Source organism: Salmo salar, chromosome ssa18 (assembly GCF_905237065.1).
Source record: "Salmo salar chromosome ssa18, Ssal_v3.1, whole genome shotgun sequence".
NCBI classification, from domain to species: Eukaryota; Metazoa; Chordata; class Actinopteri; order Salmoniformes; family Salmonidae; genus Salmo; species Salmo salar.
Window position 1 is genome coordinate 76,496,664 of NC_059459.1, and position 10,114 is coordinate 76,506,777.

Below are 10,114 nucleotides of genomic sequence, written 5' to 3' on the forward strand. Positions count from 1 at the left end.
TGAGACTCGAAATTGACCTCAGGTGCATCCTATTTCCATTGATCATCCTTGAGATGTTTCTACAACTTGATTGGAGTCCACTTGTGGTAAATTCAATTGATTGGGCAAGATTTGGAAAGGCACACACCTGTCTATGTAAGGTCCCACAGTTGACAGTGCATGTCAGAGCAAAAACCAAGCCATGAGGTCGAAGGAATTGTCCTTAGAGCTCCGAGACAGGATTGTGTCCAGAAACAGATCTGGGGAAAGATACCAAACAATTATGCAGCATTGAAGGTCTCCAAGATCACAGTGGCCTCCATCATTATTAAATGGAAGAAGTTTGGAACCACCAAGATTCTTCCTAGAGCTGGCTGCTCAGCCAAACTGAGAAATTGAGGGAGAAGGGCCTTGGTCAGGGAGGTGACCAAGAACCCAATGGTCACTCTGTCAGAGTTCCAGAGTTTCTCTGTGGAGATGGGAGAACCTTCCAGAAGAACAACCATCTCTGCAGCACTCCACCAATCAGGCCTTTATGGTAGAGTGGCCAGACGGAAGCCACTCCTCAGTAAAAGGCACATGACAGCCCGCTTGGAGTTTTCCAAAAGACACCTAAAGGACTCTGACCATGAGAAACAAGATTCTCTGGTCTGATGAAACCAAGATTGAACTCTTTGGCCTGAATGCCAAGCGTCACGTCTGGAGGAAACCTGGCACCATCCCTACGGTAAAGCATGGTGGTGGCAGCATCATGATGTGGGGATGTTTTTCAATGGCAGTGACTGGGAGACTAGTCAGAATCAAGGTAAAACATTTACGGAGCAAAGTACAGAAAAGATCCTTGATGAAAACCTGCTCCAGAGTGCTCAGGACCTCAGACTGGGGTGAAGGTTCACCTTCCAACAGGACAATGACCGTAAGTACACAGCCAAGACAATGCAGGAGTGGCTTCGGGACAAGTCTCTGAATGTCCTTGAGTGGCCCAGCCAGAGCCCGGACTTGAACCCGATCAAACATCTCTGGAGAGACCTGGAAATAGCTGTGCAGCGACTCTCCCCATCCAACCTGACAGAGCTTGAGGATCTGCAGAGAAGAATAGGAGAAACTCCCCAAATACAGGTATGCCAAGCTTGTAGCGTCATACCCAAGAAGACTTGAGGCTGTAATCACTGCCAAAGGTGCTTCAACAAAGTACTGAGTAAAAGGGTCTGAATACTTATGCAAATGTTAAATAGCTTTTTTTTTTACATTTGCAAACATTTCTAAAAACCTGGTTTTGCTTTCTCATTATGGGGTATTGTACATAGATTGATGAGGGAAAAAACTATTTCATCCATTTTAGAATAAGACTGTAATGTAACAAAATCTGGAAAACTCAAAGGGGTCTGAATTCATTCCGAATGAATTTTCCCAATGACGCTATAGTGTATTTGTAGTGATATTGGTATTGTTAATAGGAAGCTATAGTGTATTTGTGGTGATATGTGGTACTGTTAATAGGAAGCTATAGTGTATTTGTGGTGATATTGGTACTGTTAATAGGAAGCTATAGTGTATTTGTGGTGATATTGGTACTGTTAATAGGAAGCTATAGTGTATTTGTGGTGATATGTGGTACTGTTAATAGGAAGCTATAGTGTATTTGTGGTGATATTGGTACTGTTAATAGGAAGCTATAGTGTATTTGTTGTGATATTGGTACTGTTAATAGGAAGCTATAGTGTATTTGTGGTGATATTGGTACTGTTAATAGGAAGCTATAGTGTATTTGTGGTGATATTGGTACTGTTAATGGGAAGCTATAGTGTATTTGTGGTGATATTGGTACTGTTAATAGGAAGCTATAGTGTATTTGTAGTGATATTGGTACTGTTAATAGGAAGCTATAGTGTATTTGTGGTGATATTGGTACTGTTAATAGGAAGCTATAGTGTATTTGTGGTGATATTGGTACTGTTAATAGGAAGCTATAGTGTATTTGTGGTGATATTGGTACTGTTAATGGGAAGCTATAGTGTATTTGTGGTGATATTGGTACTGTTAATAGGAAGCTATAGTGTATTTGTGGTGATATTGGTACTGTTAATGGGAAGCTATAGTGTATTTGTGGTGATATTGGTACTGTTAATAGGAAGCTATAGTGTATTTGTGGTGATATTGGTACTGTTAATGGGAAGCTATAGTGTATTTGTGGTGATATTGGTACTGTTAATAGGAAGCTATAGTGTATTTGTGGTGATATTGGTACTGTTAATGGGAAGCTATAGTGTATTTGTGGTGATATTGGTACTGTTAATAGGAAGCTATAGTGTATTTGTGGTGATATGTGGTTGTCTTATCTAGCTACCTCAAAATGACACTCCAGTCCCCTTTTCATCTCAAATAACACCTCATTGACAGTCAAAAGCTAGATTTTCTTGTGTTTTATATATATTTACACGCTATGAGGTTTGGAATAATACATTGAAATTGTGAAAATATGATAATGCCCTTTTAGTGTAACAGCTGTTTGAAAAGAACACCTGATAGACCAATAATAAATAGAGTGCCAAACCTCTCTGCCAATAACAGCTGGTTTTCAGTTTTCCCCTCCCCACTCAGACCACTCCCAGACAGTCCGAGCAAAATCCTCGGTTGGAAATAGCTTTTTGCTAAGAAGCTATTTTTCTTTCTTTTTTACTATTTTAATTGACAACAATCACAGTAAGGTACTTAATTGTTACCCAGTAATGATTTGAAATTCAGATAAAAATGGCAGCATTGGCACATCTCAATAGGTTGTCCAGGTAAATCATGACATCACAAGTGGATCTTTCCTCTTTTGTTGTCTATGGCTCTTCTAGTTCCTCAGGCAAGGGGGGAAGGCTGATGACATCACAAATTCCCATCAGACCAACTCCTTGAACGCCATACTCCATGAAGTTTGCATTTTTGCCTAAAAGACACTATTTTGCTCAAAACATATATTATTTTTCTTACCTTTTACTGTATTTATACTTGGGATACAGTAAAAGTTCAAAAATCCCTGGAGGACATCTTTAAAGTGAATGATTATTGATAACAGTGTCTGGCAAATGACTAAATGGTGATGAATTTACAGTGTAGGTGCATATAACTTATTTATTACACCGACACATTTAAAATAGGACCAACCAGTTGTACAGTTGATACCTGATTCAAAAGCTGTAGAAAAAGCTACCCCTCAACAGATAGCCAAGTCTCTTTTCCTGATAAAACAATGGAAAAAAGACAAGTACTCCATAGGGGGTAAGAATACAGTAACCCTACGGTCAGAGTCTGAAAAATACATGATTTTTCTGGGCCAGGGTTCTAAAAGTAAAGGTTCAGTTCTGGAACAGAACATTGGATCACAGAGCATCACGCTGGACTACAAACTCACAGGCTAAACATTCTCTTGGCAACTGCTAAGTACTGAATGGTTACTGAGAGAGAAAGAGAGAGCAGGGATGTAGAAAGAGACAGAGAGAGAGACAGAGAGAGAGGTCCAATATTTCCGGGATGGGGGATCAGGTGATGTCAGAGTTAGACGGAGAGTCGGCCTGGTCCTCTTACCTGCTCTGTCAGCAATGTTCCTATCAGACGAAGTGGATGCTAAGCTACATGACTGTTTAGCTAGCATAGACTAGAATATTTTCCGGGATTCATCTGATAACATTGAGGAGTTTACCACATCAGTCACCGGCTTCATTAAAAAGTGCATCGACGACGTCATTCCCACAGTGACCGTACATACATACCCCAACCAGGAGCAATGGATTAAAGGCAACATCCGCACTGAGCTAAAGGCTAGAGCTGCCGCTTTCAAGGAGCGGGACACTAATCTAGACGATTATAAGAGAAATCTTGCTACGACCTCCGACGAGCCATTAAACATGCAAAGCATCAATACAGGACTAAGATCGAATCCTACTACTCGATGGGTGCAAAGGGAATGCGAGCTGCCCAGCAATGCAAGACTACCAGACAGGCTAAATATCTTCTATGCTCGCTTTGAGGCAAGCAACACTGAACCATGTATGAGAGCACCAGCTGCTCTGGACGACTGTGTGATCTTGCTATACGTAGCCGATGTGAGTAAGACCTTTAAACAGTTTAACATTCACCAGGACGGAATAGTATGCGCTGACCAGCTGGAAAGTGTCTTCACTGACATTTTCAACCTATCCCTGACCCGGTCTGTAATACCAACTAGTAATACAAACTTGTATTTTTACTTAAGTACTTTACACCACTGCACACACACACACACTCATACACACACACACTTTCAAATTCACTACATATGCTGTTGCTGCTCAGTTTATTATCTATCCTGGTGCCAGTCACTTTACCCCTACCTGCACATACTGTAACTACCACAATTACCTCATACCCTACCTGCACATACTGTAACTACCACAATTAACTCGTACCCCTACCTGCACATACTGTAACTACCACAATTAACTCGTACCCCTACCTGCACATACTGTAACTACCACAATTAACTCGTACCCCTACCTGCACATACTGTAACTACCACAATTAACTCGTACCCCTACCTGCACATACTGTAACTACCACAATTACCTCGTACCCCTACCTGCACATACTGTAACTACCACAATTACTCCTACCCCTACCTGCACATACTGAAACTACCACAATTACCTCGTACCCCTACCTGCACATACTGTAACTACCACAATTACCTCATACCCCTACCTGCACATACTGAAACTACCACAATTACCTCATACCCCTACCTGCACATACTGAAACTACCACAATTACCTCGTACCCCTACCTGCACATACTGTAACTACCACAATTACCTCGTACCCCTACCTGCACATACTGTAACTACCACAATTACCTCATACCCCTACCTGCACATACTGTAACTACCACAATTAACTCGTTTCCCTACCTGCACATACTGTAACTACCACAATTAACTCGTCCCCCTACCTGCACCTACTCTAACTACCACAATTACCTCGTACCCCTACCTGCACATACTGTAACTACCACAATTACCTCATACCCCTACCTGCACATACTGTAACTACCACAATTACCTCATACCCCTACCTGCACATACTGTAACTACCACAATTAACTCGTACCCCTACCTGCACATACTGTAACTACCACAATTAACTCGTACCCCTACCTGCACATACTGTAACTACCACAATTAACTCGTACCCCTACCTGCACCTACTCTAACTACCACAATTACCTCGTACCCCTACCTGCACATACTGTAACTACCACAATTACCTCCTACCCCTACCTGCACATACTGTAACTACCACAATTACCTCGTACCCCTACCTGCACATACTGTAACTACCACAATTACCTCCTCTCCCTACCTGCACATACTGTAACTACCACAATTACCTCGTACCCCTAACCCTGCAAAACCTGGATATAACCATGTTATTTTTTTACTATTCATAATTCAATGTGTATTCATCCCTCAAGTCACTATTTACATTTTTTATTTATTTATCTTTAACTCTGCATTGTTGGAAAAGGACACGTAAGTAAGCATTTCACTGTCAGCCTACACGTGTTATTTACAAAGCATGTGACAAATACAATTTGATTGGATTCAGACTGCCTAGTACTACTCTTCTCTCTCGCTCTCTCTCACTCTCTCTCTCTCTCTCTCTCTCTCTGTCTCTCTCTCTCATCCCTCTCCCTCTTTGTCTCTCTCTCTCCCTCCCCCTCCCTCTCGCTCCCTCCCTCCCCCTCCCTCTCTCCCTCTAACCCTCCCTCTCCGCCTCTCTCTGTGTATACAGTTCTACAAAGGCCTAACATCATAAAACATTCAGTTCATCCATTTAAAATGAGAAATTTCCTCCAATCAATAATGACACGACTGTTTGATCACTGTCTTCAACTGTTACAAGTTTAATACTGTAATCAAAGACATCTTTTCAACCTCTTGTGCTCACTGGACTATCCACTAATCCAGATCTTTTAGCTCCAAGTCAAGTTTAAGTGCTGTCTCGGCAGGCTACAAAACGACTGAGATAATATCAAGCAGTTTGAAAGCCCTTTCCCTCAAGCAAAGTATATTGTAACTAACCTGTAATAACAAAATGACAATATGGCATTAATTTACACACATAATATACAAGATCTTGAAAAGGTTATTCAATTTTTTTTCAAGAGAAACAACCAACAAAACTCTAAGCCAAATATGTCAATGCACTGGTAACACAATAACAACACTGAAAAGAAAACGACAACGTACAGCACAAAAACATCATTCTACAAGAGAACGTTTGACACTTTTGTGAAAACTTGACTTGGACAGCGCGAGATAACAACAACAGCAGTGACTGGTAAATGGTTGTTGACTCTGTTGGGTCTGGCTCTAGCAAGAATAATCTGTTACACTAGACTAAACCAATGATGTACAGTATATAAACCCTAGATGACTGCCAAGGGGCATTGTATTGAAGCCACCATGCAGCCATCTTGGTACTCCTCCATTGTAAAAAAAAGAAAAGAAAGTTAAATTAATGTCTACGTTCATTTTTGCACATGTGTTCTTTACGAATACCATAATGCATAGTGTTCAATTATATTATGTGAGATAAACAATAAAACAATTCAATAATATAGAAAAACATTTCCTTAGGGTATATTTTTTCAGAGTGTACTAATGTTACTGTCCCCACTACAAAGAAATACTTAAATACATGTAATTTTGTCCTAGAAAATATTTTTTGTGAAATATTGTAGAATTCTGTTCTCACTGTAGGTAGCCTAGTGGTTAAGAGCATTTGGCCAGTAACCAAAAGGTTGCTGGTTTGAATCCTCGAGCTGACTTGATGAAAAATATGTCAATGTGCCCTTGAGCAAGGCACTTAACCCTAATTGCGCCTGTAAGTGGCTCTGGATAAGAGCATCTGCTAAATGACTCAAATGTAAATGCATGGAGCACTGCTCCAACTGGGGAGTGCCAATATGGCCAACCAGTGGATTCAAAGCCTCTCAATGATCAATACTAGCATCAGCAATCCAGGGTTTATATATATCATTGGACTAAACCCTAGAACCAAGTTGCCAACTGGGCACACACTGGTTCAATCAATGATGTTTCCACAAATTACGTTGAACCAACGTAGAATAGAAGTTGTATTGATGTCTGTGCTCAGTGAGTGGTGAAACACTGCTAGTCACTGTTTGCAGAAGTCCCAAATGGAACCCTATTCCCTATATAGTGTTCTACTTTTGACAAGAGCCCTATGCTTCGTGGTTAAAAGTAGTGTACTATATAATGAATAGGGTTCCATTTGGGACACCTCCCTAGTTTCTGAGTGGCTCCCCGAGAGGCGCAGCGGTCTAAGGCTCCGTATCTCAGTGCTAGAGGCGTCACTACAGACACTGGTACGATTCCAGGCTGTATCACAACCAGCCGTTACATTACTAGTCTGTTCTAGGCTAAAACGATGGCCAGTTGTTTCGCATACGCAAACTGTCAATTCCACATGCTACAAAAATATCCTATACCTATCTATCTATATAGGCAGCCACAATCAATACATCAATTTTGATAGAAAGATAGCCCGAACAGAGCATTCGTGTCAATTGTACATTAAAATAACAATCAGTGTACATAGGCGAAACAGAACGTGTCAATCAAACGATAATCGGTTTCGGATTATGCTTGTTTGAGTTCATTGCATGATGAATCTGTAACCAAATGTATACATTTTCTCAAGGATACACTCGAAGTGCTACTCCTCCATGGCCATGATACATCCACGCTTACTAATGCATGACGACCATAACAACGTGCTATTCCCCTGTTATTGCTGCTGCTAACGTTAGCTCACTTTTCCCCCGTCCGTTACAAATGACAAGCAATGCGCGATTTAACTCACCAATGTAGCTTCTCTTTATTATTTTAGTAGATTTTTTTCTCTCCGTATTTTTTTCTACCCTGTCTGGATTTCATATCCACGGGTCCATAACAGCGGATGCACAGCCGCCCAGATTTGGCTGATGATGGGAGAAACAGGGACGGAGGGATGGATGGAGAGGAAAGGAGGAGGAGGGAGCCTTTGATGTAAGGATATCTGGGTCTCCAACTCTTGCCCAGTCTGTGTGTTGTTACGTTACCAAGGCAGCGTCGACTCTTCAGCCCTGTAGTGCGAGCTGCAGCAGATTCCAGACCTGTTAGTGCGCATGCGCTTCACCGAAAAACGGCGAGACTTAGACCGACTGACTACACGTTATAATAACCTCGATCGAAATAAGCAAGATGTTTTACGCGCTCCCTGTCTCTCTCGCTGTTTTGTTTTACTGTACCGTGATGAGGAATGGGCTAAATATGTGTGTGTTCTTCCGTAGGTTTATTTAGGAGGAATGTAGAGCAAGCCGCATGCACACGCTTCACTGTGGTGTAGGGTTGAAGACAGCAGCCTATATATACGCCTCTATAAGCTTCAGCATCAGCTTGGTGCTATAGGTCGTTGTTCCTTTCTTTACTTATCAACATAGGCGTACTACTGCCACATATTTGCAACATACCGGTAGTCTGGACTGTAAAGGGTTGGAAATGGAACGACGCTGCTCTCTCCTGGCTCCGACAGCGAAGTGCTGCTGACATTTACGTCTCAGTTCCAAGGCTATTGTCACGCTGATACTGAGTCAAAGCACTAATAACTTATTCTATAGGAAAACCCAGACTGACTGTTGTTGTGTGACGCATTGGAGCTAACTGTGTTGTAACAGTTGTTTTCTTCCAGACATACCGCGCGCCTGTCCGTCGCTGTCCGTGGTGCTGAAATCACTCATTCGCACATTACATACTGAGCACAGACAATCACAAAGGAGGCGACAATCAATCAACCAATCAATCAATCAATCAGTAAGGGGGTGCTCAAAAAAAAGGCATAACAAAAAAATGCATAACATACCAACTGCCTCTGTAGCCAAAATGTCACAATGTATATGGCTATTTATTTTGTACAACCACAGCCATCATCACACATTGTAAGCAAGCTAATGCTAGTGGCTGCTAATATAAATGATGTAAATAGTTAGATGTGCTGTTGAAACAAACTATTTCTTACTTGATTTAAGTTGGTTCTGCTGCTGACATCTACCTGTTGCTAAGAAGCAGTATAAGTATTTATCCTTGGAACAGTGAAAGACATATGACAGACCCACCTACCAGTATTCAAGTCTCCCAGCCCAGCGCCCGCAGCCAGAGAAGGAGGAGGGGTGGGGGAATTCTGTGGAATTCTGAGATTCAACAGATTGTAAAATTAGCTAGTTTGATATGCAATTTGTTACATTTAAAATTAAAACAAAGAATGAAAAGATAATCAAAATAACATTTAAAAGTAAATAATACAATTACTCCAATCCACCGAGCTGCGAGGGCACTATTTCATAGGAGGGCAAAAGGGCAGGTGCTTGGGCACTGGTTGAGCCCTATCTGTGCACGTTCCTGTCTAGAACCATAATTGAACACATGTTTGAAGCCACAAACAGTTATTTATGCTCAGATCTTCTGAGCGTCTTTGCGTCGCTGTCCATGCATGGTGCGGAAATCAGTCAAGCGCAGAATACATAGGCTTACATTCAACACATAGCCGACAATCAATCAAACAATACGTTAAAAGGGAGGCTTTCACTCAATAACGAGGCAAACAACTTTATAATAGCATACATATGGTCTATAACTATGATTTAATTTAACCCTATTCTCAACCCGGCTGGTAGAGCAGCCGGTCGGGCAGCCGGTGAGACAATGGATTTAGAAGTGGATATGAAGAAAAAAATCATCTTCAGTTGAATTTGATTGGTCAACTCCCCCAGGCCTCCTGCATGAATTAACATAATTTGATCCTTTTGGGTTGCTGTAGTTCAGTGTTGTGGCACTCTAACTTTGCCCACTTAGACGGCTGTAAGAAAACTAGTCAGCAAAGATATGGGATAAAAGGCAGGAATTCCTTTTGTGAGGGGTTGATACTGCCTCATTCCTGTTAGGAGAGACCTTGAAGAGTAGGAATATGAACTTAATTTGTTGAAAAGGCTAAAAAGCAGTCCTTTTAAAAATAATGTGCTCAACCAGGCAGTTGATATGTCAGTAAAAGGG

The 10,114-nt window shown here is 41.4% G+C and overlaps 1 protein-coding gene across 1 annotated transcript in view; it reads right to left on the minus strand.

The window, feature by feature from the left end:
• The window catches only part of LOC106591173 (wiskott-Aldrich syndrome protein family member 3), a 160,780-nt gene extending 152,122 nt beyond the window's left edge, over window positions 1-8,658 (minus strand). Inside the window, 1 exon segment of the mRNA XM_045701584.1 lies at window positions 7,890-8,658. The gene's annotated coding sequence lies outside the window, so the exon portion shown is untranslated.
• Between the last annotated feature and the right edge of the window lie 1,456 nt (window positions 8,659-10,114).